The sequence below is a fragment of the Rhineura floridana genome, chromosome 8 (assembly GCF_030035675.1).
Source record: "Rhineura floridana isolate rRhiFlo1 chromosome 8, rRhiFlo1.hap2, whole genome shotgun sequence".
NCBI lineage: Eukaryota > Metazoa > Chordata > Lepidosauria > Squamata > Rhineuridae > Rhineura > Rhineura floridana.
In genome coordinates this window covers 129,272,012-129,296,848 of record NC_084487.1, presented here as the reverse complement: position 1 = coordinate 129,296,848, position 24,837 = coordinate 129,272,012, and the positions used below count along the sequence as shown (strand labels likewise).

Sequence of the window (24,837 nt, the reverse complement as noted above, 5' to 3'; positions counted from 1 at the left end):
CACACACGTGTGTGTGTCCATGCGCACATGCGCGCTTGTAGAGAGAGAGCTTGGTTCAGGATAGAACAATACACAGTCCCTTCACAGGACTATGAAGGTACATCAGGGGCACATTATCACACTTAAAATATTACACCTGTCTTCATATTTCAACAGAGGGTCTTACTCCTGTATAAACATGCTTAGTATAATAGCACTAATGGTGTAGTAGTAAGTATTTTATTTCGGTCACAGACCAATGCATACACATCAAAAATGAAAATCGAAACCATATAAAATACATAAAATAAGCACTGAATAGAAGAATACAATCAGTATACAGAGTTACGAATCTGTGTGTTTAACCAACCAAACCCCAAAATTTTACCTCAATGGGTTCCTATATAATACCATTTGTCATTGATTTCTGGCATACAATCGCATCAGCACAGAAACAAGCCAGTTTTGCAAGAAGAGCACCGGGAGTAAATCCCAGATTTTGTCATTTCTCAAACAGCGAACTTTTCCATCTTGACTGCTGTGCATCAATTAATGGTAGTAGGGCCAAGCCTACAGGAGAAAAAAAATCAGCTTCAACCAACAGTGAATCCTGAGAATCCATGCATGAGCTTGGATAGAAATTAGCCCCACTTCTAAGTTCAGCAACACGTTGAGTATACAGCTCAGGACTCTGAGCACAGCTCTCAGAGACTTAGTGTGCATGACTTCAAAAAGGGCAAAACTATCACACGCACATAACTGAGAGCCATATAACATCTGGGATATAGCCTTTGCTATAAATACCTGAAAGACTATATCGGCCCTCCACAATCTATATCGAATCCTTCAGTTTTAAAAGGTACAATCAAAACCATAATTTGTGATCTCTGAGATGTGCATTGGAGAATGTTGAATACTATTACAGAGTTCTGAGAAAAAAAGCTTTTTACAACAGCTGTTATTTAAACGGGATTCACATTATAGTTAATGGAGTCCATGTGCTGAATGTTCTTGAATGTTTTGCAAGCTCAAACAAACAATGTCTTAAGGCTTGGCAGTTAAAACATGATCTTGTTAACAAACAAAAAATTATGTTTTGTCAACCAAGCCTACAGTATTTCTAGTACGTAAGTTAATAAGAAATTTCTCCAGATGATGTTTTAATAATTTTACTGAATAATTTAGCTATTGAAAAGCAGTTCCCTGCCCTACCTGTAACTCTGTACAAGTTTCTAGCCAGCACTTATCTCTTTTTCAAGCCTGTTCCTTATCTACCCTATTTCTGAGACTCCTGTTACAAGAAGCCAGGGAGGTGCCCTTTAAATTGTGATGGGATTGGTGTTGGGCTAAATGGTTCTTGGAGTATCCTCCAGCCTTCTGGATGTAACAGCTGTAAGACTGGATTATGCAGAAGAGGATGGCTAAAATGGTAGGTCCAGTTTCTTTGTTAAGTAAATAGCCCTTGCCAAATCTGTTAAGCAACCCCTTTTGAAATGTAACCGAGGGGCAATATATTGCCACTGAAACAAAAAGGCTGGAGACACTTCAGGAAGGTGACAACCAGTATGGTGAAAGAGGGTATGTCTTTTTTCCCACCCACCCCTCCACCCTTGACTGAAAGTGGTGTAATCGAGATGTCTCTGTGTGAGGAAGGACAACAGATGGACAGTTTGGGAGCTGACAAAAAGCTGAGTCACTCTCTAACGGGGTCTTATGGTGCTAGAAGCTCCCTAGAAAACTACTGGGGGAGCAGGCTCTGTTAGATTGTTAGCGCTATGTCCCTTCCACTCATGTGCACGTATGCACATATGTGTGAATAGATCTTTCATCACAGAAATCTCCAGTGACCTCATTCAAAGGAAACCAACAGTGGGATGCACACTGAAACCTCTTATTGCTCTGAGAGTGGGGTGCATACAAGTGGAATCCTTGTTAGAAGTGGAATTCTGGCTTATTCCAGCTGTACAGACCCACTCCCTTCTCTTAAGGCTTTTACAGGAAAAGTAGAAGAGTAAATGGGGGAGGGGTCCCACTCCCACCCAGTCCACTCCCACCCAGTCAATGGGGGAGGGGGTCCCACCCTTGGTTGCTGGCCTGCCAAACCCATCTCCCAGAATTCTTGCTTCACTACCTGTAAGCAGCTCCTATAACTCTTTATGCAGCTTTCAGTTTTCATTTCTCTTGACCAGCTTCAAGCAGGCCAAAGCTTTTTTGGTTTTCAGCTACTGACTCAAATTTTGTAAGAAGCTAAACTAAGCAGACTCCCATCTAGTGGAGCAGATAGGACTGGAGGTTATGGCCAAAGGCCAGGGTACCACAGCCGCCACCCCCCATGACCACCCAGACAGCAGCAGGTGATGAAGGCAGCAGGAAACAGACCCAGCATCAGTAGGCCCTGGCCAATGTGTGTATATTGGGGCTTCACCAGGGATGACAATAATCATCACAGTATCTTTTATTTTTAAAAACACGTAGTTGAAAGGGGATAGCTGGTATAGCACAGTGGGGAGGAGAGCCTGGCTGGGAGTCCAGAGTCGGTGAGTTCAAATCCCCGCTCATGTCTCCTGGGTGTTAAGTAGGGTTGCCAGGTCCATGGCCTGAGACTGATCCTGTATCTTTAGGAGAAAAGAAAGTCAGCCAAGTGCAGGTGTTCTTGCAACTCTGTAATGGGAAAACCCACAAGGCGGAATTCTCCCTTCCCCCTGCACAGCTTTTAAAGATACTGAAGACCTCTTGGTTGCCAGTCCCGACCTGCAAGAGGTCTTCTGTATCTTTAAAAGTTGTGGAGGGGGGAGGGAGAATTCCACCTTGTGGGTTTTCCCATTACAGAGTTGCAAGAACACCTGCACATGGCTGACCTTCTCTTCTCCTAAAGATACAGGATCAGTCTCAGGCCCTGGCCACCCTACTAGATGGAAGTTCTATAGTTCTTGTGGCCATAGAATATGACCCATGCATTTTAACCTCAAGGTTGGATTACCGTAATATTTTTATGTGGGGCTGCCCTTGAAGCTAGTTTGGAAGCTGCAGCTATTTATTTTTATTTTATTTTATTATTTCAATTTATATACCGCCCTTAGCAGAATAGCTCTCAGGGCGGTGAACAAACAAGATAAAATACAATATATCATAATAAAAATCATAAAAACATATACAAACAACAAAAAACACTACAAAAACACAATACGACAAAAATTAAAAATACGGATTAAAAGATTAAAATGATTAAGAAAATTAAAATGCCTGGGAGCATAAAAAGGTCTTTACCTATTGCAAAATGCACTGCTTGGCTGGTATGTGGTACAGCCTTTCAGAACCTCATAACTGTTATTTCTTCAACATCTGAGAAAATAAAGATATAGGAAGAATTAGAGGTAACTCTTGGGTAATACTTTCATTTTTATGGTTGCAGTCATTCCCAGCGAAGTCAAATTTAACTTATCCCAATATAAGGTGCTTGCATAGTTGTTTAGTTCAATCTCTCACGTTATGGCTTGCAACTGAGAGAGTAGTTTGGAGATTTTCAAACTCAAGTATTTGAATGGTGTTTTATAAAGAGAAAAATCCACTAATAGAAGAACAGGTCTTTTGTAACCAGTTCTGTAGAATAGTGGACCTTCAACTGTGGCCGAAGGACCACCAATGCACTTGGGTGACTTTCTCTTCTCCTAAAAATACAGGATCAGTCTCAGGGCCTGAACCTGGCAACCCTAGTATCAAAGGACAGCTAAAGATCACCCCCACAGTGAGTGGCTCAGAGGTTACATGCCCTGCCACCTGTGCAGCCGTGGGCAAGCGGCATAGTCCCAAGGAGCCCAGTTGCCCCCTAGCTGGCAGTTGCGGACAAGGAAGGGGCTGGCTTGTGCAGCTGTGGCAAGTTGAGCAGGCCCTAGACAGCTGGGGAGGACTAGCTTCAGAGGGAGGCAATGGTAAACCCCCTCTGAATACCGCTTACCATGAAAGCCCTATTCATAGGGTAGCCATAAACTGGGATTGACTTGAAGGCAGTCCATTTTCATAGTTGAAAGGCAGCCAGTCTGGCATGAACGCCAGATGGAACGCCTCTCCCGATACGAACCCACCCGTACACTACGCTCAAAATCAAAGGCCCTCCTCTGTGTGCCTACTCCAAGGGAAGCTTGGAGGGTGGCAACAAGGGAGAGGGCCTTCTCAGTGGTGGCCCCCAAATTATGGAATGATATTCCTGATGAGGTGCGCCTGGTGCCAACACTGTTATCTTTTCGGCGCCAGGTCAAGACTTTCCTCTTTTCCCAGGCATTTTAGCATGTATTTTAAAATTGTTTTTATATTGTTTTGAATTTTAAAATTGTGTTTTAAATTGTTTTTAAAATGTTTCTAAATTGTGTATTTGTTTTAATGTTTTTGATTGCTGTAAACCGCCCAGAGAGCTTCGGCTATGGGGCGGTATACAAGTGCAATAAATAAATAATAAATGTACACAGTTACATGTACACATTTTATTATTTACCCCTTCTATACAATAAAATGGTGCTGATTCCTAAGTAAGGCTGCAATCCTAACCCTTATTTACCTGGGTGTAAGCCCTATTGAATTCAATAGGGCTTCTGAGTAGACTTCGTTAGGATTGTGTTGTAAATGTGGTTTAATATCAGGGCAGTAGAAACAAATACAATTTTCTTCCTGTAGTCATGGTAGTACTACCACTTAAGTACTTTTAAAATGCATTATCAGGAATGGAGTAGTTGCAAAGCATGGAATAGGGTTGGGAAGAAAACAAATATTAACTAATATCAGTTGTACTTTACAATATACATGGCTGTCTAAACTGCTCCCAATATGAAGCTTTAGTCCAATACTTGCTTTTGTGGGGTAAAGCTGCATTGCTAATCCCACATACCTGGAGTAAACCCCATTGAATTCAATAGGACTTACTTTTGAGTAGACATGGTGAGGATTATGCTGTAAATTAATGGGACTTTTGTGAACATAGCAAAGGGTTGTGTTTGTGCTGTAAAGCTTTGCTTTAGTCTGGTTTGGACCTGCATTTTGGGGGGTTATGCACACACTATTTAGAGACATTTCAGGGCAAAGTCTTGTTTTATCCCTAGCGAAAGGTCTCCCTCCTCTCAAGGAGGTGTGTTTAATGGGACACGTGGGTGGTAGATTCACACACTCAGGTTCCCAGTAGACACGTGTCTTAACAGTCCTATTAAGTTATATGGGGCTTCGTAAGTGTGTTTAGAATTGCAGCTTTCAGGGGCATCCATTTTTACTCCTGAGTGCTCCTATCTAACATCTTCACAACACTAGGCTCCTTTCTTCCTACAATGGCCTTCTGGTGACTGGGCTGGCCAGTGGGCACTTAAATTCTTGTTGCCAGAATCAAGTAGGCTAGATTAAATGTTCCCTACCCAGTCTCTATCTTTTAGCTAAGAGTTTTATCTTAATTTTCAATCAGAGAATTTTTTTTAATTGTATACTCCAAGCAACTGTGGTTGATGCTTAATGTATCATGCTTAATGACATCACTAGGGCCCATCCTTGTGACATCACTACAACCTATCCCTATTACATCACTATGACCTTTCCCCATGACATCACTAGGGCCCGCCCCTGAAATCTCAGGCTTTGGGATGCTTCTGACCTGGCAACCCTAGTGGTGAGTGATCTCTAGATGGCCAGCTGTGAGTAAACAAGTTATCAAGCTTTTATACACTATAGACTTGTTTTGCCCACACAATAGATAACAAGGTCAAGCCTGTCATATAAAGACCGTAAATAGGCAAGTCAACAACCTGTAGTTACAAATCAAATACTGTCACCCCCCCAATAATTTCTGGGGATACCCATGGTCATTCAGGTGTGGCAACCCCCCACCCCATACAATCACTATTACAAATTAGGACAATCAATTTGCATCACTATTACATAACTCCACATTTTAAATGCCCTTTGGAAGGATGAGGGGGAATCATCTTCACTCTGCTCAAACTGCTTTAAGGCAGAAGTGTTTTCCCTTTAATCTCAAGAGTCCAGCCAAGAACAATATAATAGCTGAATGACTGTAGCCATTTGCTTGGAAACAAGTATCATCAAAATCAATGGGACTGATAAGCCTGAGTCAACATGGAGGGGAGAACAGCACCCCTAGAACTGATCAAACTGATATACCAGCAGCATAGGCAGGAGGAACAGCAGCAAAAGCAACAAGAACACTAAGAGGTCTGGCAGCAAAGGCAATGAGAGTGCCAGGAGCACTGGCAACGAGTGGGGGAGATTTTTGAAAGCATCTTTGGAGAGAAGGAGGATATCCATCTGAGGAGGTATGAGCCCTGCCTGATCAGCCACTACAAGGGGTTCAGAGTGACCCGGGAGTCCAGCTGCAGAGCACCCAGACTAGGGTGGCTAAAGAAATCCAGAAAGTGGATGGGCAGCTGGAGAGCTTGGGCTATAAGGAGTTGCAGTCAGTAGCGGAGGAGGAAGAAGCTTTGATCATCCAGGAGCCTGCCAGGGGGGGAAACAGCAGAAAGTTGGAAGTAAAGCCCCAAGATTTGAAGGAGGATAGGCTGGAAAATGAAGAGGAAGATGCCTCGGAAGAAAGTGGGGTAGTGGCTGAAGAAGAGATGCTGCTGATAGATTCTCTGCTTCAGGTGAGCCTGCTGTTGAAGAAGTGGTGCCGGAGGAAGAAAAGGCCTTGGAGACAGCTGAACTATAGGCTGGAGAAGAGCCACTGTTGATAGATTTCTTCACCCTGTGTGTGCCAGCTATAGAAGAGAAAGTGCAGGAGGAAAAGTTGGAGGTGTGTGCGAGAGGAGCTGCCAGCGCCTGAAGAAATGGCTGTGCAAGAAAAAGTGCAGGAGGAGAAGCCTGAAGTGGGAGTGCAAGTCCAGGAGGAGCTCCCAGCGCCTGGAGAGATGGGTGAGATAAAATCCCCAAGTGACTTTGCCCCTTGGGTGCCCCGTAATGGTTTTATAGGGTGGGATGCAGCTCCTATGATGAGTCCAGTCCCTGGACAAATTACAGCGGTGAGAGGCACCCAGCACCCTGTGAGTTTGGAGGGCAAGAGACACTGGGAGGGTTACCTGTCTCTGGTTGGGGCCATGATTAACACTGGAGATGGCGAGGGAGAACTGAGATTTCTTTCTGCCAACCTGGGTGGGCTAGGCCAGCTAGTCCTAAAGAAGATGCCCCCAGACAAAGACTTGTGGCAGGACTTTGATTTGGAGTTTGGGGCAGGAGATGAAGTGGACTGACTTAAAGACTTTTCCCAGAGCACAGAATGGAAGGAAAATGGCTACAGTCTGCCGTGTGCTGATGAGGAAACAAATATCTTCCTGGAGGTGTGTCCCAAGACCCTGCAGGCAGCAGCAGGGATCAGCTTGGACTGGGAACTCCATGAAGCCCCAAGACAAAGGGCCATGTGGGCAACTGCATGGTTTGGGGGTGGGGTTTGTGCTTATGGGACTGTGTACTGATTTGCTGTGGGAATTCTTCTGATGGTTTTATTATTGCCTTTTGAAATGCTGTTGATTTGTGCTTTTTGCATGCTTGTGGGGATATGAACTGTTTAATGATTTTTTAGGAATTATGCTGTAAGTTTTTAATGTTTAAGGTTTACTACACGATGCCTGTTAGATTTTGTGTGTGTGCAACTGTTTGGGGGAGCAAGGGGGAAATGTGTGTGTGTTTGAGGGCTGCTGTGCTGCAGTGGCACCAGGCAGGACAAAGGAGCTCCGGCACAGAGGCTGTAATCTGGCTGAAACATGTCGGGAACTCACTCTCTTGGGCACTGCCAAGTATGAGGACTGGGTAAGCTGTTGGATGCAGAACTGTGACCGGGGGCTCCAAGAAAGAAGAGGAAGCCTAAAGAGAGAGTAATTGATTGAGAACTTGCTGTAAAGGGATGGACTGTTTTTGTACTTGTGTGGAAATGCGACTGTATTTCTATGACTATGCTTATACTGATGTGCATTTCAATGTCTTACTAACCTGTATCTGTTATTTCTTTGCAGGAAAAGCTGTTTTCTGCTGTTTGTTTGCAGGTCTGGGACAGACCTTTGTCAGGGAAGGGGGTAGTGTTATGGGTTTTGGGGTTGAGATGGATAGTTTCTATGAGTCCCCTTCCAGCCTCTGATTTGGAATCCTGTGCCTTGGGGTGAGAAACCCACTCTACTAGTCAGATGAGTTTCTTTTGTTAATCTAATAGAGTGGCCAGGTGGGTTAATGGGTCTATCAGGTATCCATCAGCTGGTGAATGGGCCACAGAGATCCTTTTGTCATTGAAACTCTTCAGGAGAGCCGCCCCGCCCCCCTCCTGGGGCTGAGGAGAGGCTTGTGTTTTGAGTTGTGCCTGAGAAAGGCTGGGAATTGGAGGCAGGCAGAGAGACTGGCTCTCTGCACCATGGCTTTGGGGTGCCTCCTGTAACCCTGATGGAAAAGCTGGATATTGGACTGCTGATGCCTTGAACCCCTCCATCCTAAGCTCAGGTTGCAATGTGTGTAAATAAACAAACCATATTTCATAAAGACACCACAGTCTCCCCTGACCTTCTTCCCAAAGAAACCAAACCCTGGGCGAGTGCAGGGACCCCTGGAAATCTCACCGCTTGAAGATTGGGGTGGCACGCAACAGTATAAAGTTTGTTGTTTTAATAGTGGCTTCCTTGACGCCCATGCAACCCTTCAATAGTCTACTCACTGGGGGGGAATCTTTGTGATATTTGCAATTGCCTGCTCTGGTCCTACAAATGATCAACACAGCTCTCTTCAGAAGGGTTTCAGCTTTAACATGGAGTGAAGTCAGACATCAGGGAAGAATGCAAAAAGACAATACCTCTAGTTAAAAAGAGACAAAGACCTTAATAGATGACCGAGGAAACTCAAAACATGGTTAAAGAGAGAAGGAAAGCAAAAGCAAAAGGAGATAGAAACACGGTCAGAACCCTAAATGCAACAATACAGCGACTAGTACATAGGGACAAAGATAACTATTACAATGGTTATTGTATAGAAATAGAAGAGGACAACAAAAAGGGAACAAGAACAAGAGCCCTATTCCAAAAGATTAGAGAAATGAAAGGGAAATTTAAACCACGGGTAGGGATGTTGAATAATCAACGGGGAACACACTGACTGACCGAGATGAAATCAAAGGAAGATGGAAGCAATACACTGAAGAACTCTATAAAAGAGATGCCAGGATGACAGATTAATTCATGGAGGAACCGTATGATGAAGAACCAGAAATTTTAGAATGCGAGGTAAAAGCTGCTCTTAAAATACTTGGAAGAAACAAATCACCAGGAATAGATGGCATACCAATAGAGTTGCTACAAGCTACTGAAACTGAATCTGTCCAAATGTTGACAAAAAACTGTCAAGAAATATGGAAAAGTTAACAATAGCCCACAGACTGGAAGCGTTCAATATATATCCCAATTCCAAAGAAAGGGGATCCCAGGGAATGCAGTAATTATCTAACTATTGCCTTAATATCTCATGCAAGTAAAGTAATGCTCAAGATTGTACAAAAAAAAAAGGCTCTTACCACATATGGAGCGAGAAATGCCAGATGTCCAAGCTGGATTTAGAAAGGGAAGAGGTACCAGAGATCATATTTTCAGAAGAAAATCACCCTGTGCTTTATAGATTACAGCAAAGCCTTTGACTGTGTAGATCATGAAAAACTATGGAATGCTTTAAAACAAATGGGGGTGCCACAGCATCTGATTGTCCTGATGCACAACCTATACTTTGGACAAGAGGCTACTGTAAGGATAGAATATGGAGAAACTGACTGGTTCCCAATAGCAAAGGGTGTGAGACAAGGGTATATTTTATCACCCTATTTGTTTAATCTATACGCAGAACATATACGAAAAGTGTGATTGGACCAAGAGAAAGGAGATGTGAAAACTGGAGGGAGAAATAGCAATAATTTAAGATATGCAGACAATACCATACTGCTAGCAGAAACCAGTAATGATTTGAAACAAATGCTGATGAAAGTTAAAGAGGAAAGCTCAAAAGCAGGACCACAGCTAAACGTCAAAAAGACTAAAGTAATGACAACAGAAGATTTATGTAACTTTAAAGTTGACAACGAGGTCAGGGATTATCAATACCTTGGCACAGTCATTAACCAAAATGGAGACAATAAGAAATCAGAAGGCGGCTAGGACTGGCGAGGGCAGCTATGAGAGAACTAGAAAAGGACCTCAAATGCAAAGATGTATCACTGAACACTAAAGTCAGCATCATTCAGACCATGGTATTCCCAATCTCTGTGTATGGATGTGAAAGTTGGACAGTGAAAAAGGCGGATAAGAGAAAAATCAAGTCATTTGAAATGTGGTGTTGGAGGAGAGCTTTGTGCATACCATGGACTGCAAAAAAGACAAATAATTGGGTGTTAAAACAAATTAAACAAAAACTGTCATTAGAAGCTAAAATGATGAAACTGAGGTTATACTTTGGACATATGAGAAGACACGATTCACGGGAAAATACAATAATGCTGGGAAAAACAGAAGGGAGTAGAAAAAGAGGAAGACCAAACAAGAGATGGATTGATTCCATAAAGGAAGCCACAGAGCTGAAATTACAAGATCTAAACAGGGTGGTTCATGACAGATGCTCTTGGAGGTTGCTGATTCATCGGGTCGCCGTAAGTCGTAATTGACTTGAAGGCACATAACAACAACTAGTCTAGTCACTAGTCAGCTGTAATGAATAAGTGGGCAGGAGACCTATTTTAAAATTGAGTTTGCTTCCTTTAATTTTTATCAAAATTGGATTGCAAAGCAGGTAGGAAATCAACCACAGTAGTATGACACGAGGAAGAGAATATCTCACATGTGCATATTTTGTATTTCATCTGCAAACAAGGCTGTCCCTTCCATGAGGTATAGTGAGATGGCTGCCTCAGGTAACAAATTGGTGGCACCACTAAAATGGTGGCAACTTGTTAGTTGTCTATGTCTTACCGGTAACTTAGTTATCTTGCAGAGGTGCCTCCTCATGAAAGTACAGTGATTTGGAGATATGAAACTTTTTCTTTTTTGTAAGTTAAGATAAGGGAGTGTTTAACAAACCAATTAAGACTGCAGTCCTATGTACCCCTACATGTGAGCAAGACCAATTGAGTACGGGGGATAAACGTCTGAGTAAACATGTATGGGATTGGATGGATTACATGTGTGTTTCAACATAGCTATAGCATATGGATTTGTGTGCACTGCTAGTCTTGTGAAGCACCAAGTATGCCCCCCAGCACAAAAGTGGGGAGAAAGGAACTGATAACCATCAGTGCTAAAATCTCTTAGGCTGGCCACTCTGCTGAAACTCTTGTGTATATGAACTAAATGTAAAGTTGTGTGGAAGACTGGGATGAGTGGGGAGAGATGTGTGGTCTAGAATTATCGAGCCTATTAGTTTGTGCATGCCCTGAAAAAGGAAAGTGGGACACAACAAGATGAGAATAGTACAGCAGGAATACAACTGATAGCCTGGCCCCCAGCATAGTGCTACAGGCACACACACACCTATTCTGGTGGAGGTAGCAGACAGCCTAATAGGTCTGTTGCTGGCAGGAGGTGAAACCAACTTTAGCCTCCTCAGCTCTTCTGTACTGCTCCTGCTCCCATCCCTGGCTCTGGAGAACTGCAGCCTGATGATGAAGCCACAAGGCTCAGCCAGCTAGCCCTGCCCTGGAAAGCAACTGTAAAAACTCTGCTACGGTGGTAGCTGTTTTCAGGGAGAAGTCTATTGTGTGGGCAATTGTCTTGTGGATGGCACTTGTGTTTGTGGTGAAAGCACCAAAGCAACTAATGAATATGTAGTGTGATTCATGGGGTGGTTGTATTTTTGCTATTTTATCTTTTTACTTATTTATATATTGCACTTTTATATTTGTGTTAACTGTATTTTTATTGTATTTTCTTTTGTATTTATCTGTTCACCACTTTGCAGGCCTTGGTGAAAAATCAGGATAGAAATAAACTGATGCTGATTATGCATCTCAGCTGTTGTTGTTTTTTGCATGCTGAGGCAAAGGGCTCTTTAACAAGCATACATTCACCCATATGAATAGTAAATGAGTTTTCAGTTAAGCCTTCCTTTCGTTAAATACTTCAGCTGCTCATCCCATTTGTAGGAAAATGAGCAGATGAATGGCATAATAAGCTCTGCAAAAAGGGGGGATGTTAAGAAATCTTAGGCCTTGTCTTGGTTTATACAGCAGCAAGTCCGTATATGAAGCCTGTGTTGTTTGTCTGCTAACCTTTGTCATTGCAAAATGGAGTGGGTGGGTGGCCACGTGGTTATGCAGTACCTGCCATCATGAGACCTTGTTAGCTATCTCTATTTTAATTTTTAGAAAATGGGTTATAGACTTTACAAATCGGAATTGCAACAAAATGTTGCAACATGGAGTGCCAACCATGTCACTTGCATTATTCATCCTGCGTTTTCCAGTTTTCCTCCCAACAGTCAGCCAGCATTCTGACGACTGAGCATGTTCAGTTCTCATTGGGTTGTTTTTGTCCTCCCCCTTTAGAGATTTTTCCTAACGATTTTGTAAACTTCTATAAACCTTGGGGTTCCCCCAAACCTGCTGATATATCCCTCTTGTATCTGCGTAGTGCCATTTTGGCCTCAGTTTGAGAACAGAGTTCACTATTCGTATATAGCAGGAATGGGGCATCTGTGGGCCTCTAGATGGACTACAGCTTTAATCACTCCTCACTATTGGCTATGCTGGCTGGAGCTGAAGTACAAACACCCAGAGAGCCCCAGTAGGATATTCTATGGCAGTGGTGCCCCAACTTTTTTTCTCACGATCAACCTGAGAATTACTAAGGTTCTTGGTGGACCCACTTAATGATCTTTCTGCCTGTTGTAGTAACTGTGATGTGCAGTGCTAGATGCTGTATGATTTTAAATTGTATTTGTATTGCTTCTTTGGTTTCTGATATTGTACTTTATTGTATTACAGTCTGGATTCCATAGAATTCAAATTGTAAGCATTCTTCACAGACATGCCAGCAGACCTTCTGAACGAAGCTCAACCATAGTTGGAAACCCTTGTTCTAAGGGCATTTGTGGAGTGAAAAGGCTTGTTCTCATTTTGAATTTGTGTGATTTTTATGTATTTGATTGTTTTAATGTGTTTTGGTGAGGTGATTGCAATGCCATCTTCCGGCACTTGTGTGCTGCCAATTCTGGCCCAACTAAAAGTCAAAAGGTGTAGGCCAGGGACAGTGGTAGACAGTAGCAGCCAAGTGTTGCATATGCTCTGTCCTTCCCTGCCAGTGTGAGAGGCTCATGTGCATTGCTGGACACAACCGTATCTTTCCCATAAAGGACATGAGAGCCCTGCTGGATGTGGCCAAAGGTCCATCTAGTCCAGCATCCTGTTCTCATAGTGACCAACCAGATGTTTATGGGAAGCCTGCAAGAAGGACCTTAGTGCAACAACACTGTCCCCACTTGTGATTCCCAACAACTGCTATTCAGATATACTGCCTTTAGCAATGGAGGTAGTGGAGAACAGGAGGATGCTGCAGCATATATGGACCATGAATCACCACTGATAAGCAAGTGGAGCCATGCTTACTTGATACCAGGACTAACACTTTGGTGAGAGAGAAAGACACCGGGGAGGAGTTCTAGAATGAAAAGGGATTCAAGAACAGTCCCGCAGCAAGCATGACTGGGCCTGTGGCACCATAGCCCAACCTCCTTGATGCAGACGGCGCAGGGCTAATAAGACACCCACATGCCCCACCTACCTCTCATGTCATGTGAATATCAAGCAAGATGGCAGCAGGGACTTCAGCCCCTTAGGGAAGCCCCCACAGTCATCTTGGGTGATGACAGGCATGCGCACACAGCACACACGGCATTCACAGACGGAAAAGGTAGGTGGGGCATGGGGGTGGACTTATTTGAAGCCCGCACTTATCTGGATCCATTTCAATTGGGCTTCAGGCCTGGACATGGGACTGAAACAGCCTTGGTCGCCTTGGTAGATGATATGAGGAGGGCGTGGGATAGGGGCGAATGCACCTTCCTTGTCCTCCTTGATCTCTCAGTGGCTTTCAATACCGTTGACCACGTTATCCTCCTGGACCGCCTGAAGAGGTTAGGCATGGAGGGCACTGTATTGCAGTGGTTCCATTCCTTCCTCTCTGGTAGGTACCAAAGAGTGGCATTGGAGGATGAGGTTTCGGATCCTTGGCCTCTCACTTGTGGGGTGCCACAGGGTTCCATCCTCTCCCCGATGCTGTTCAACATCTATATAAAGACCCTGGGGGCAATCATCAGGAGATTTGGGCTGCAATGTCATCAGTATGCGGATGACACGCAGCTCTATCTCTCATTTAAATCTGCACCGAGGTTGGCTGTAGAAACCCTGTCCAAGTGCCTGGAGTCGGTGAGTGGCTGGATGGGAAGGAATAAGCTGAAGCTGAACCCTGACAAAACCGAGGTACTGTTTGTGGGAGACAAGGGAAGGCTGGGGGACGTGGACCTGGTGCTCAATGGGGTACGTTTGCCCCTGAAAGACCAGGTCCACAGCCTGGGGGTCATTCTTGACTCCCAGCTGACCATGGAGGCTCAAGTCTCGGCTGTGAGCCGGGCGGCGCTGTATCAACTCCATCTGATATGGAGGCTGCGCCCCTACCTTCCCAACCATCTGCTCCCACCGGTAGTACATGCCCTGGTCACCTCTCGCCTAGACTACTGTAATGTGCTCTACGTGGGGTTACCCTTGAAAACGGTCCGGAAGCTGCAACTGGTACAGAATGCGGCGGCTCGTCTGATTAAAGGCAGCCGCCGGCAAGATCACATCACTCCAGTGCTGAAGGAGTTGCACTGGCTACCGGTTGTTTACCGGGCCCAATTCAAGGTGTTGGTTTTGACCTTTAAAACCCTATATGGTTTTAGCCCAGTCTATCTGAAGGAGCGCCTCCAGCATCGTCAGGGATGCTGCTCAACAAGATCAGCCTCAGAAGACCTTCTCTCGATCCCACCAGTTAAAACAGCTAGACTGGTGAGGACTAGAGAGAGGGCTTTTTCAATAGTGGCCCCCACCCTGTGGAATTCTCTCCCAAATGATCTCCGCCATGCCCCTTCTATGATAAGCTTCTGCCGGGCCTTGAAGACCTGGCTCTTCAGGCAGGCTTTTGGGGTGGGTTAGGTTTTTTACTGTTATGGTTTTAAATTTTAATGTTTTAATGTATTGTTTTATCTTGTACGTCACCCAGAGTGGCCACCCTCCCACCTAAGGAAGGGTCCTTCAGGGGTCCCTCTAGACCATAGGGGCCCTCAGCCAGGGCCCAATCTGGCCACCCTCTGGCACTGACCCTGTTCAATAAGCTTATATGTGTATATATAGACTCCATGATGGGAAGAGACCTAAATATCCTCTTTTAGGAATAAAGGACTTACCAGAACTCATCAGTTAATGTTAGAGGGTTTGGGGGATCTGAGGATATTCTGAGCCTAAAAATTAAGGGAGAAATGAAAATGGGAAGAATTTCACAGTTTAAGTTATTCTATAACTTAAGAAATTTAGTTGTGCTAAAAAGTGGGTTTATAAATGAAGTTAACAGGTGCCGCTGAACGCTTTATTGTCCAAGAAGTAGGAGACAGAAATGTTAAACAGTAATGAGCAATAAATAAAAAATTCCCCCTATCAAACAAGTTGCGTTCTAGGAAAGTAGATGTATTACCTGCCTTGAAAACTTGCTTTTCAGACTTGTGGTTCTTTAAGTCAGAACGCCTTGGTAGAACGGCTGAAACAGGATGTTATTTTACCAAGCCTATCTGTAAGTGTAGATTTATCCCAATAATGTATCAAGTGTGTTTTTGGGGGCTGGGAGTGGGAGACCTGATTTTAAGTGCAAAAGGAGTGTGTGGGTAAGAGGTGTTGAACCCTCCCCCAGCCTGCCTACCACCTTTCCTACTTACTTTGCAGACCCCTCCTCAGGGGCTTTCCCCCCAGCTGGGGTCACTTCCAGTATTGGAGCCCAGTTGAGATAAAAGGATGAAAGGTCATGGGGACATTAGCAAAGGTGAGCAGGAATGTTTAAGCCTTAGTAAGTATAACTGGAAACAACCACATATTGCTACCCTGCTTATACCTCTTTCCCCTTCCTTTTTTCCCCCTTTGTGGTAAATCTTATATTGTAAGCTTCTTGGGACAGGATCCTATACTCTGTAAAGCACCGTACATAATCTTCTTAACTTTTTAAATCTTTTAATCTGTATTTTAATTTTTGTAGTATTTATTTTGTTTTTGCTGTGCTTTTCGTTGTTTGTTTGTATATGTTTTTGTATTTTTATTATGATATATTGTATTTTATTTTGTTTGTTCACCGCCCTGAGAGCTATTTCGCTAAGGGCGGTATATAAATTGAAATAATAAATAAATAATACATAATGATGGCGCTACATTAATTAATTATGACGGTCTGATGCCATCACATCTACTTTGGCCATAACTAACTACTATTGCATGGACTTCTAACTGGGTTTATTTACGTGCTTTTCTTGTGTCACGGGACTTGGACCTGGTATTTTAACATGATGAACAGTCTGATACTCTTTACCCATGTAATAGATTCTGAGAGGTCAATTCCAGCTATTGAGGCCTGAAGATACAGATAAGGTGCTTCTGGCTGTCCGTCCCGCCACTTGCCTTATTGACCCTTGCCCATCCTAGTTTGTTCGTGTAAGTCGGAGGGGGACCTAACTGGGTGAGTTCAAGGGATGCTTAACACATCTTCCGGGTACCAACCCATCAGGATGCCCGGAGGATTGTTATTAGATCTAGGGCCTTTTCTGTGGTGGCCCCCGAACTGTGGAACAGCCTACCCGAGGAGATACGCCTGGCGCCTTCGGTACTTTCTTTTAGGCGCCAGGTTAAGACCTGGCTATACTCCCAGGCACTTTAATGTTCAATGTGTTTCATTTAATGTTTTTCGTTTAACTTGTTGCTGATTTTATTGTAATTTTATTGTAATATTGTATTTTAATCTTGTTTTGTTCACCGCCCAGAGAGCTACTCGCTATGGGCGGTTTAAAAATGAAATAAAATAATAAATAATAATAAATAATCTTTGGGGGGGGCTGTGGCATCATGCCTGCTCCTGAAAAAGCCCTCCCTGGACCAGAGCTTGGAAGTAGTTAGTTTGGAAAAACGAATTACTTGTAATTTATTACTTTTTTGAGGCATGAGTGGGTAATTTATTTATTTTTATTTATTTATTTTATTTTATTAGATTTTTAAACCGCCCTATAGCTTTCTAGCTCTCAGGGCGGTGTACAAAAGGTAAAAACAGATTAAAATACAGTAAACATGATAACAATACACTGTAAAATATCGAAACAAAATCAAGACAAAGACAAATTAAAATAAAATTAAATTAAAATGCCTGGGCATTTACATTTTTATTGTAATAAAATGAGGAATAGTTTTATTACTTTTCAGGTGTCATTGTAATGTTTCCAGCAATTCTTTGGGGCATTAATGGGGGGGGGGAGCAGGGGAAGTCTTCTGCTCCTCTGATTCATGGATGAAAATCATGTGCCTCAAACTGGGCTTCTGCGCAGTGTTGCTGTTCCCTTGTACTCTGTGGGTGTTGAGGAGGCGACGAGGGAGGAGGTGGAAAGTGAGACGGGGTGGAGTGGAGAGGAAAAAATGGTGGAAATGGACGGTTGTGGAGAAAAGAGCAAGGAGACAGCAGCAGAATGGACATGAACTGGGGAGGTGAGAGACGACGTGTGTGTTAATACTGTGTTTATACTTGATACGCAAAGCAGCCTTTGCCACCCTTCCCGGCAACGCTAGTGCATTTGCAGTGTTTTTACTTTTTTGCACGCTAGGGGAAAATGTCTGCTTGGCCAGGTGTGCCTTAGTTAGTGGCAGGGCAGGGTCCGGGAGGTGATTGAATGAGACAGACAACACTTGCTGGTTGAGAGACAGAGAGTGTGTGTGTGTGGGGGGTTGCACTTGGTTTGGTATGCCAAGCTCTGAGCGGTGGCCTCTACATCCTTCCCCACCTCCCTTACCAGTGGAGAGACCCCCACTGCTATCTTATGGATTAAAAAAATTATTCTACTACCTTCTAAGTGTGCGTGTTTATTTTTAATGTTGTTCTGGCTACCTAGGTGTGCAGCAGCTAAGGCCAGCACTTTTTTAAAAAATAAGGAACTTAACTGTAATTATAGTTATTACTTTTGAGTAATGGTAAAGTAATAAATTCAGAAGAATTGTAATTGCAATGGTAATTTATTCCTTTTTGGGACCATGTAACAGTAATTGTAATTTATTCCTTTTTAAGAGTAATCTTCCAAGCTCTGCAATGGACCCAGAGATACTTGACAACTACTGCCTAGTCTCTAATACCTTTTGGGGTGAGGTGCCTGAGTGGTGGTGGTTCAGCTGCAGGCACTTTTGGAGGAAACAGATTTTTGGACCCATTTTAGTCCCTGTTCAGGCCTGGGGTTGGGATGGAATTGGCCCTGGTTACCCTCCTTCAAGGGAGAGGGAGAAGAGTGCAACCCTACTGTTGCAGCTGGATCTCTCAGCATCTTTTGATACCATTGACTATGGTATTCTCCAGGACAATCTCTGTGGGTTGGGAGTTGGAGGCACTGTTTTATTGTGGTTCCTACCTGAATGGACGGTCTTGGAGAACTGGGGGATTACATATCTACAACTTGGCAACTTAGCTGTGGGGTGCCACAAGGCACTATTTTCTCCCCAATGTTACTTAACATAGATATGAAACCATTGGAAGCAATTATCAGGAGGTCTCAGGCACAGCATCATGAGTATACCAATGACACTCAATTCAACTTTTATATTAAATCAGAGTCAGAAGCTGTACATAAGCTGAACCAGTGCCTGGATGCAGTGGTGGAATGGATGAGGGTCAAACTGAAGCTGAATCCTGCTAAGCTAAAGACACTGTGGGTAAATGGTTCCCAGGTCTGCAAACTGGGGAGTCTGCCTGTTCTAGATGGGGTTGCACTCCTTTGAGGAACAAGTTCAAATAAGGGGTGCTCCTGGAACCATCTTTGTCCATGGAGGGCCAGGTGGACTCCATGGCGAAGAGTGCCTATCGCCAGCTTTGGCTGGTGCATCAGCTAAACACTTTCCTGGACAGGGATAATTTGGCAACTGTGACCCATGCATTAGTAATCTCATGTCTGGACTGTTGTAATGTGCTCAATTCAGGGGCTTCCCTTACAGCTGGTCCAGAGACTGCAGCTTATGCAGAACATCATATCCTGGGTGGTAAGTGGTGCTCCTTATTGGGCACATACCACACCAATGCTGTGGGATCTGGACTGGCTGCCTATTAGCAAATGAGCCAGTTTTAAGGTTCTAATACTGACATACAAAGCCCTAAATATTTATCTCTGGACCAGGTTACCTTATAAAATGTCTTTTGCTCCATTGCCTGGTAATGGCATTATGTTCAGCAAATGGAACCCAGTTAATTTTGCCATATCATGATGATTATAGGCTTGTGGTGACATAGAGACGGGCTTTTTCACTGGGGGCACCAGGGTTGTGGAATTCCTTGCCTGCTGAAATATGAGAGGCTCCATCAGTATTGGCATTCCCCTGGCTCCTGAAGACACATCTATTTAGGCAAGCATTTTCCTGAACTTAAACTTCTGCTTTTATTGTTTTAACTTTTTAAAACTTTAGTCATGCTCTTTAACTGCTTTGTTTTATTGCATATTTTAATGAAGGATTTTTAATATTCTGACTGAATTGTTATTCTGTATTTTAATGTATTTATTTTATCATTGATTTTATATTTGTACACCACTTATTGGCATGTGTGATATATAAATAAATATTATAGACACATTACATAACCTTGGTGTTTTGTACACCTTGACAGGCTTTTAAACTGTGGACCTTACATAAATTCTTCTTTCACTGACACTTGATCCTCAATTAATTCAGTGTCAGTGATAAACAGTTGAGAAGAATATTTCACATATTTCATATTTCCCTGCTAAAACAAGATCAGCACAGCACATGTCTTCTTTCTATTCATTGGGCTGATTGCAGGTGTTGCCACCACTCACCATATGCTCAGAGGAACGTTACCAAATTTTTCCAAGCTACACAGCAAGTGGATTGGACTGTGAAAGAGCAACCCAAATAGTGTTTGCATTTTGACCAATTTGCAGGGCAGTCCAATATCTCAGAGAGGAGGTCAGGTCTCCTGCTCCCCTGGTGCATTCACTGTAGCTGCCCAATTTCCCTGCTTTTTAAAGTTTGATAGAATAGCTGTGGGCTATAGGTATGTTCTTAAACCGCAAGGATTTTTGCCTATTAGTGAATAAAAGTATGCATGGGAATGCTCACAGTAGTATTTAGCAACAAATATATCATGAGTACTATTTTAGGATGTTTCTCTAACCTCAGTAGGGTTCTGCACATCCCAGGGGTAATTCCCATGTGTCAACACAGACTGTGTTAATACTGAAGATTTCCCAGCTTCAAACATCTCAGGGAGCCCATCGGAAGATGCCAGTGTAGATGGTTCTAGAGAAGATAAGTATTTCCAAGATCTCAGGTTCTGTTTTTTAAGAAAAGTTCATTAGAGGCCCTTTCCAATTAGACACTTGAAACTCAATTTCATAAGAAGCTAAGCTCTGAATGATAAATCTAGGGTTAAATGTTATAAGTGCTTCATATACATAATCTCAGTAACCATTTCAATGACCTTGTAAAGTAGACCAATGTTGTCACTGCCATATTGCAGATGGGTGCCTCTGGATGAGGGAATGGTGGCTTGCCAAGGACCATCTAATCAGCTCATGGCTTATATGAGATTTAAACCCTCACAAGCCCTGTTATAACAGGGAGTGCCCAGCTTTCCCTTCCATTTAATTGTTTCCTATTTATTATTTATTATTTATTATTATTTCAATTTATATACCGCCCTTAGCAGAATAGCTCTCAGGGCGGTGAACAAACAAGATAAAATACAATATATCATAATAAAAATCATAAAAACATATACAACAAACAACAAAAAACACTACAAAAACACAATACGACAAAAATTAAAAATACGGATTAAAATATTAAAATTGTTAAGAAAATTAAAATGCCTGGGAGCATAAAAAGGTCTTTACCTGGCGCCGAAAAGATAAAAGTGTAGGCGCCAGGCGTACCTCTTCAGGGAGGCTGTTCCACAACTCAGGGGCCACCACAGAAAAGGCCCTAGATCTAGTAACCACCCTCCGGGCTTCCCGATGGGTTGGTACCCGGAGGAGGGCCTTAGATTCTGAACGAAGTGAACGGGTAGGTTCGTATCGAGAGAGGCGTTCCACAAGGTATTGAGGTCCCACGCCGTGTAAGGCTTTATAGGTAAGAACCAGCACCTTGAATCTCGCCCGGAAGCAAATAGGAAGCCAGTGCAGACACGCCAAGACAGGTGTTATATGCGAAGACCGACTGGTCCTCGTCAGTAGTCTGGGAGCTGCGTTCTGCACCAGCTGAAGCTTCTGAATTGTCTTCAGGGGCAGCCCTACGTAGAGCGCATTACAGTAATCCAATCTTGAAGTTACCAGAGCGTGAACAACGGAGGCGAGGTCGTCCCTGTCCAGATAGGGGCGTAGTTGGGCTACCAGACGAAGATGGTAAAACGCATTCCGTGCCACCGAGGCCACTTGGGCCTCGAGAGACAGGGAAGAGTTGAGAAGAACCCCCAAACTACGTACCTGTTCCTTCAGGGGGAGTGTAACCCCATCCAGAACAGGGTTAACATCCACCATCTGAGCAGGGAAGGCATTCACCAACAATGTCTCGGTCTTGTCTGGATTGAGTCTCAGTTTATTAGCTCTCATCCAGTCCATTATCGCGGTCAGGCAACGGTTCAGCACATCAACAGACTCACCTGAAGAAGATGAAAAGGAGAAATAGAGCTGCGTGTCATCAGCATACTGATGGCAACACACTCCAAAACTCCTGATGACTGCACCCAGCGGCTGCATGTAGATGTTGAAAAGCATGGGGGACAAAACCAACCCCTGAGGGACTCCGCAATGGAGAGTCCATGGTGTCGAGTGATGTTCCCCAAGCACTACCTTCTGGTGACGATCCACGAAGTAGGAGCGGAACCACTGCCAAGCAGTGCCCCCGACACCCAACTCCGCGAGTCTCCTCAGAAGGATACCATGGTCGATGGTATCAAACGCCGCTGAGAGATCAAGGAGAATCAACAGAGTCACACTCCCCCTGTCCCTCTCCCGACACAGGTCATCATACAGGGCGACCAAGGCTGTTTTGGTGCCAAAACCGGGCCTGAAACCAGATTGAAATGGATCTAGATAATCGGTTTCATCCAAGAGCGCCTGGAGTTGGCTGGCAACCACCCGCTCCAAAACCTTGCCCAGAAAAGGGACATTCGCCACCGGTCTATAGTTGTTTAAATTATCTGGGTCCAAGGAGGGTTTCTTTAAAAGAGGTCTCACTACTGCCTCCTTGAGGCTACCAGGGACCACTCCCTCCCTCAAGGAGGCATTAACCACCTCCTTGGCCCAACCGGTGGTTCCAGCCCTGCCAGCTTTCACTAGCCAAGATGGACAAGGATCCAGAACAGACGTGGTCGCCCGAACCATTCCAAGCACCTCCACTTCCTTGAGCTGCACCAACTGAAACTCATCCAATAAAGAAAGACAAGGCCGTGCTCCGGACACTTCAATGGATTCATCTGTCACAACATCAGAGTCAAGGTCCCTGCGGATACATGCAATCTTATCTTAAAAGTGTCCAGCAATTTCATTACAGCGGGTCTCAGATGTTTCCATAGTATCGTGGGGGCCAGAGTGTAAGAGCCCTCGCACGACTTTAAAAAGCCCCGCTGGGCGGCTTAAAGATGATCTAATAGAGGCAGCAAAATAGAGCTTCTTTGCTGTCCTTACCGCTTTTGTATACAACTTATTGGTGGCACTTACCAAGGCATGATTGTATCCACTGGGAGTTTTCCTCCATCTGCACTCCAGCCTCCTCCTCTCATGTTTCATCGCTCTCAGCTCCGGGGTATACCACGGAGCTGTATGAGCTCTACAGCGAAGGGGACGCGCGGGAGCGATCGTGTCAATAGCCCGGGTCATTTCTGTATTCCACAGTGCGACCAGGGCCTCGACAGGAGCACCAGTCCTATCAGCCAGAAAATCTCCCAGAGCCCTCTGAAAACCTACAGGATCCATCCGGCTCTGGGAGCGGATCAACTTAATAGATCCTCCACCTTTGCAGAGGGAAAGAGACGCTGTAAGTCTAAATCTCAGCAAGCGGTGATCTGTCCATGACAATGGGGTAGATGAAAAACACCCCACCATCAGATCACCATCTCCATGTCCAGTGGCGAAGATCAAATCGAGAGTATGTCCCGACACATGTGTTGGGCCAGTAGAAAATTGAGACAGCCCCATTGTTGTCATGGAGGCAATGAAGTCCTGAGCTGCGCCAGATAAGACAGCCTCGGCATGGACGTTGAAATCCCCCAGTACCAAAAGTCTAGGGGACCTCAAAAGGACCTCCGAGACTATCTCTGTCAGCTCAGCTAAGGAAGCTGTTGGGCAGCAAGGTGGACGGTACACCAACAGTATTCCTAGTCTGTCTCCCTGGCCCAACACAAGGTGGAGACATTCCAAACCAGTCGCCGTCTGGACAGGGTGCTTGGTGAGAGGAAAAGAACTCCTTTAGACCACAGCGACCCCCCCTCCCTGGCCCTCAGATCTACCACAGTGCTGAACCAAATACCCGGGTGGGCAAAGCTGGGAAAGAGCAACTCCTCCCTGATCAGCCACCCAGGTCTCGGTTATACATGCCAGGTCGGCACCCTCCTCCAGAATTAAATCATGGACAAGTGAGGTTTTATTATGTACCGACCTGGCATTCAAAAGCAGCACTTGGAGATCTGAGAGCTGGCTGATAGGACAACCAACAATCCTGTGGATATGAGGAGAACCGGAACAAGGCACAGACACAATTTGTCTGGGACGAGTTCCCCTTACCTGGCTTGTTCCTATAAAGGCACAACACATAGACTACAGAGAAAGAAGCGATGAATATCTTGAAAATTCTGCATCTGGACATGCCTGAAGAAGAAGAAAGAGATGCAGGGAAAAAGGAGGACAAGGAAGTTGCTGGAGAGGACTGGGAGGAAGAGGAGGATGGCAAACGTGAAACTGTGAGGAGAAAGCCACCAGGAATGGCACGATCATTCAGAGTAGGGAGTGGATCCATTAATAAGAGCTTTATTCCATTTCGTAATTTGAGGGATCTACCAAACAGGAGATGATCTGTATCAGGTTTAAGAATGCATTAAGGTAATATACAGGACCAGGAAACTTCTGAAAGATGGGGGATGGTGGTGGTAAGAGGATAAGGTTTTGTGTTTGACTTGACATATCAAAACACCCTTCGAATGTAGTTTATCTGAAAAGTGGCAGAGAGAGACTGCTGTCCTGGTGTGGCTAGTTTATGAAATAATAAGTCAGCGATTCAGTCGGCTATCTGGTAGTTTACATGTACATAAGAAATAATATATTCGGAAGTTTTGTTTAAACTGTAGATAACAATGCTGCTAGAGGGTCCAACAGGAAAACTGTACTTTGGAATTCCCAGAAAACACCACTACACAATTGGTCCGGCCTCAGGTTACAGGGGTAAGACAACAGGGGGGAGGGGGGAGTCTTCAGGGTTTGGTTTAATTAGGGAAAGAGGGTATAGTTTAGGGTGGGTTTCGGAGAAAAGAGATTATTTATAGGTAGGAAGAGGACATTAGATAAGACAGAATAGCATGATTACAAGAATGGAGGGAGAAATAA

The 24,837-nt window shown here is 44.2% G+C and overlaps 1 long non-coding RNA gene across 2 annotated transcripts in view; it reads right to left on the bottom strand.

Moving 5' to 3' along the window:
* Positions 1-276: 276 nt before the first annotated feature.
* Positions 277-24,837, bottom strand: part of LOC133363196 (uncharacterized) — a 34,543-nt gene continuing 9,982 nt past the window's right edge. Inside the window, exons 2-5 of one of the 2 annotated variants that reach the window (XR_009757616.1) lie at positions 20,415-20,573; positions 15,412-15,465; positions 3,247-3,321; positions 277-549 (exon numbers count right to left, since the gene is read on the bottom strand). This is a non-coding gene — a long non-coding RNA (uncharacterized LOC133363196). The remainder of the gene's footprint in view (positions 550-3,246; positions 3,322-15,411; positions 15,466-20,414; positions 20,574-24,837) is intronic. The other variant, XR_009757615.1, reaches the window with a different exon arrangement.